Source organism: Aegilops tauschii, chromosome 3, assembly GCF_002575655.3.
Source record: "Aegilops tauschii subsp. strangulata cultivar AL8/78 chromosome 3, Aet v6.0, whole genome shotgun sequence".
In the NCBI taxonomy this organism is placed as follows: Eukaryota; Viridiplantae; Streptophyta; class Magnoliopsida; order Poales; family Poaceae; genus Aegilops; species Aegilops tauschii.
The window spans coordinates 243,370,154-243,375,447 of NC_053037.3; the positions used below are offsets into that span (position 1 = coordinate 243,370,154).

Below are 5,294 nucleotides of genomic sequence, written 5' to 3' on the forward strand. Positions count from 1 at the left end.
TCAACGGCGACAGCACATACGACTCCATGAGTGAAGAGGAAATGGAAGACCTTGAGCATGTAGCCATGCACTGGCAAGTGAATGAAGATGATGATAACCAAGTCTTTTGTGACAATGACGTGAGCCGCACTCTCGTCGTCTCCAAGGTCTTGAGACTTCAACACCAACAAGACATAGACCAAAGATGTCATATCTTCCACACCAAGGCGGGCATCAACAGAAGGTCCGTGAAGGTCATCATCGACAGAGGAAGTTGCCACAACTTGGCAAGTGAAGAGCTATTTTCCAAGCTACAATTGGTCAAGATGAAGCATCCCCGTCCCTACAAGGTCCAATGGCTTAGCGACTCCGACACCATTCAAGTGGAGCACACCATTCAAGTATCCTTCAAGATTGGGGCATATGAAGACTCCTTAGAGTGTGATGTGGTTCCTATGTCCGTTTGCCATCTCCTACTTGGACGACCTTGGCAATTCGACCGTGGTGTCATCCACAATGGACGAACCAATCACTATAGATTCAAGATGAAGGGAAAGGAGTACGTGCTAAGACCTATGTCACCAAGTCAAGCGATCGCCGAAAAGCAAGCAACCACCCATCATGGAGAGAATAGTGAGCGAGCGAACCACCAAAAAGAGAGTGAGCGCCACAAGCCCAAATTGAGTGCCTCCACGATGAGTGACAAGAAAAACTTAGTGTTATTCGCTACCAAAAGTGAGATGAGAGAAGTGTGTGAGAACCCATCAAGTGTCATGCACTATGACCTATTGTGCAAGGACGACGCAACACCAACTAACACCTCTCATTCTCTACCTTTAGCGTTGTCCAATATCTTGCAGGAATTCAAGGACATCTTCCCCGATGAGCTACCTCCGGGACTACCTCCACTACGGGGCATCGAACATCGCATGGACCTCGTACCCGGAGCACCTCTTCCTAACAAAGCACCTTACCGTGTCAACCCCGAAGAAACTAAGGAAATACAAAGGCAAGTACAACAACTCATTGACAATGGGCATGTGTGTGAAAGTTGAAGTCCTTGTGCCGTACCGGTCATACTAGTGCCGAAGAAAGACGGTAGTTTTTGCATATGTTCCGATTGTAGACCCATCAATGCTATCACCGTTCAGTATAGATATCCTATTCCACGTGTTGATGACATGCTAGACGAACTTAGTGGAGCCACAATTTTCTCTAAAATTGATCTTAAAAGTGGCTACTATCAAATACACATACAAGAAGGTGATGAATGGAAAACCGCTTTCAAAATCAAGTTTGGTTTATATGAATGGCTAGTTATGCCTATGGGTTTAATAGAAGCACCCGGTACATTTATGCGTGTGATGCATTTGTTCTTAGCCCCTACATTGGAGTATTTGTTGTGGTCTACTTTGACAACATTCTTCTGTTTAGCAAGTCTCTCAAAGATCATGTCACCCATCTTAGAACCATTTTGCAAACTCTTAGAAAAGAGAGACTTTATGCTAATATGGGCAAATGCCTTTTTGGTGTTGATAAGCTTGTTTTCTTGGGTTTTGTTGTGTCTTCTAAGATAAATGCTATTAAAACTTGGCCACAACCAACCAACTTGCAACAAGTGTGAAGCTTCCTTCGCCTAGACGGTTTCTATCGTAGATTCGTTACGGACTTTAGCACCATTGCAACCCCTTTACATGCCTTGAGTAAGAAGAATGCACCATTTGTTTGGGGACCATCCCAAGATACCGCATTTATTGAGCTTAAGAATTTGCTTACACATGCTCATTTGCTTGCTTTGCCCAATTTTGACAAAACTTTTGAAGTTCATTGCAATGCTAGTGGCACCGGTATAGGAGGTGTGTTAATGCAAGAGAAGTGCCCAATTGCTTACTTTAGTGAAAAACTTTCCGGAGGGCAACTCAATTATCCCATCTATGACAAAGAGCTATATGCCTTAGTGCGAGTATTGCGTGAGTGGGAACACTATCTTCGCCCTCATGAATTTGTCATCCATACGGATCATGAAACGCTTAAGTACCGTAAGGGTCAAACTAAATTGAATAAGCGACATGCCAAGTGGAGTGAGTTCATAGAGTCATTTTGTTATGTCATCAAGTACATCAAAGGTAAGGAAAATGTTGTGGCGGATGCTCTTTCCCGCAAATGCATGCTTGTCACTAAACTTGAATTGAATGTCATTGGCTTTGAGCACATAAAAGACTTATATGCGCATGATCCTACCTTTGCTATCCCTTATGCCAAATGTTTGACGCATACATCTTGGGAACGCTATTACATCAAAGATGATTATCTTATGAGAGCTGACAAACTATGTATCCCCGAGTCTTCTCTTCGTTTGTTACTTTTGCAAGAATCTCATGGAGGAGGACTTATGGGACACTTTGGATGCGACAAGACATTTGCTACGCTCTCCAAGAACTACTTTGGGCCCAAGCTGTTCCGCGACGTTTCACGCTTCACCAACCGATGCGCTACATGTCGCACAGCTAAGTCTAAAGCTCAATCCCATGGTCTCTCTATGCCACTTCCTATTCCATATCACCCATGGGAAGATATTAGTATGGACTTTGTGCTTGGTTTGCCTAGAACCCGCAATGGCAAAGATTCTGTGTCTGTTGTTGTGGACCGATTCTCTAAGATGGCTCATTTCATATCATGCAATAAGATAGACGATGCTTTACATGTTGCAAATCTTTTTTGTAGGGAAATCTTCGTCTACATGGAGTGCCAAAGACTATCGTATCAGATCGCGACGTCAAGTTCCTTAGATACCTTTGGAAGACGCTATGCGCCCAGCTTGGAATCAAGCTTTTTGTTCTCTTCGGCATACCATCCTCAAACCGACGGCCAAACGAAGGTCACGAACTAGACGCTATCTACTCTCCTACGCCTGTTGATCAAGAAGAACATCAAGGAGTGGGAAGACAGTTTACCCATCACCGAGTACGCCTACAATCGAGCACGACACTCTACTACTGGCAAGTCCCCCTTCGAGGTCGTCTACGGCTTCAACCTGTTGTCCCCATTGGACATTCTACCTTTACCACTACAAGAGTGCATCAACATGGACGCAAGTGCACGAGTGAGCTACCTCAAGAAGATGCATGAAGATACAAGGCACACCATCGAGCACCAAGTACAACGACTCGCGACCAAGCTCAACATCAACAAGCAACCCATTGATATTCAACATATGAGTACACCTTCGCAAGGAATGCTTCCCCAATGAACGCAAGTCCAAGCTACGACCCCGAGCTGATGTGTAACATCCCAAAATTCTAAATTTTGGAATGTTAATTATTTAAATAGGAATAATTTAAAACTTTCTTGTGTTAATTGATCTTATCTAAATTTGACTAGGATTTGTAGCTTTTGGAATATTAAACAAACATTAAATGAGAGAGAATAAGATGACTTTCCCAATTATTCATTTGCATCTTATTTTGGGTTTGAGAATATTCGAACTATTTCCAATTTAAATATGCGAGAGGATGACATGACTTCCTCAAAGAATAATATTGGTGAATGGTCGAATATTCTCCCATTTTGGATTTTGAATATTTAAAACAATTCTAACTCAAAAATAAATTTTATGAGAGAAGGAAATATGACTCCTTCAATGTTAGAAAGAGTTGGATATGTTTTAAATGTTATTTTAATTTCTCTCTGGAGTCCAAAAGTATTTTCTAGAACATTTTATAAAAATATCATATGTATTTTTATTAGTGTTTTTGGACTGGCAAAATGTTCACTAACTATATTTGGTTTTTTTATGTTCTGGTACTTTTTTAGAAAATGTTTTGGGTCAATTTTTTCGCGCCAAAATCATTTCTATAAATAAAACAGAATAGGAAATATTTGTATCTATTCCTAAACCTATTCTAAACCTATCCCTATCTGCCGCTCAGCACAGCACGCAGCAGCAGCATTCTGGCCCAAGGCCACGAATCCACAGCGCAGTAGCAGAGTGGCCTGAGGCCCAAGACAGCAAAGGCCCAGCAGCGGACCGCATTGCCCCCTCTCCCTTTCTTTTTCTTTTAGGTCACTGACAGGAGGAGCCCACTCGTCAGCCACACACCGCCACCAACCCACTGACGCCCCTGTCCCGCAGTTGTCTTCCACCTCCGTTCGGTCTCCTGTTCACGCATGCCTCACATCGTATCTCTCACATCTGTCTCGCCCGATTCACACCAATCCTTCCATGATTTCGGCCTGTCTCGCACCCCATCGCGATGCACTCGATCTCCTCTGTCTATTCCCTCTACTGGCCCCTCCACCCGTGCCCTAGCTCGAGGGAACCGAGCTCGAGGAGATCCGCCACCGCGCCCGACGCCGGTGAGAAATTCTGGCGAACCCTGTATCCCCGAGGCCCTCGTTTTTGGTCTCGAAGGTTCTTCGTGCTCTCCTATCCCTACCTCACATCTTCTCTCATGCAGAAGCACACCAGAAGGAGAGCATCAACCTCAACTCGAAGCAGCAGCCTTCAACCATGACTTGAGCCGCTCGCCGCCGTTACTACAGGACACGCCGAAGCACCACTAGGACGCCCTCGGATCCACCGCTTGCCACTGCACCTTCCTTTGCACTTCTTCGAGTCATAACACAATCAGGAGCATCGTCACGCTTGAAACTGAAGCCGTCGTCGTCGATGGCAACCAAAATCCCCTCCGCCCGAACAGAAGACCGCTGCCCGAGCCTCCTACCACGGCCAAGTCTGGCAACATTAGCCACACCCCTACCCCTCTGTGTCACACCTGCTCCCACCTAAGCAGTGGACCCTCAGGGAGAAAGGGTCTAGTGTGAGTTTGGGCTGAGCCCAGTGGGCCGTATGTGGCCAGGGTGCGTGTGTGCAATGGGTGCGTGTCTGTATTAAACACCTGGATTGCGTGAGACAGAGTAGCGAGAGAAACGCTCAGTTATCTGAATCTCATCCCCTTGCTCCTACCTCTCCTCTCTATCTATCTCTTCCTCCCCCAAATTCCTTCCCGTGTCGCCGATCTCCAGCGATCGGTCGTCACAATTGGTTATCAGAGCCTTGATCCGAGCCCAAATTTTTTTGCGCCGCGGCACCGCTACTCCCTTGGCCGGATTGGTAACATCCATCGCGGTAGGTGTGATTCACTCCGGTGAATAGCACGAAATCCTACGCGGGGTTCGATCCGCTCTGGGCAGGTGACACGGCGCCCTCCAAGCCTTCCGTTCAGACGCGGCAGCTCCTCACCGCCATGGGGGAGCAGACCGCCAATCTCACCGCGCTCATGGAGACGCTGCTCTCCCGCTTCGACGAAGAGAAG

The 5,294-nt window shown here is 46.0% G+C and overlaps 1 long non-coding RNA gene across 1 annotated transcript; it reads left to right on the top strand.

Moving 5' to 3' along the window:
• Positions 1-3,789: 3,789 nt before the first annotated feature.
• On the top strand, positions 3,790-4,928 carry LOC120975613 (uncharacterized). The gene is made up of 2 exons (XR_005771249.3): positions 3,790-4,335; positions 4,437-4,928. It is a non-coding gene; the product is annotated as an uncharacterized lncRNA (long non-coding RNA).
• The last annotated feature ends 366 nt before the right edge of the window (positions 4,929-5,294 follow it).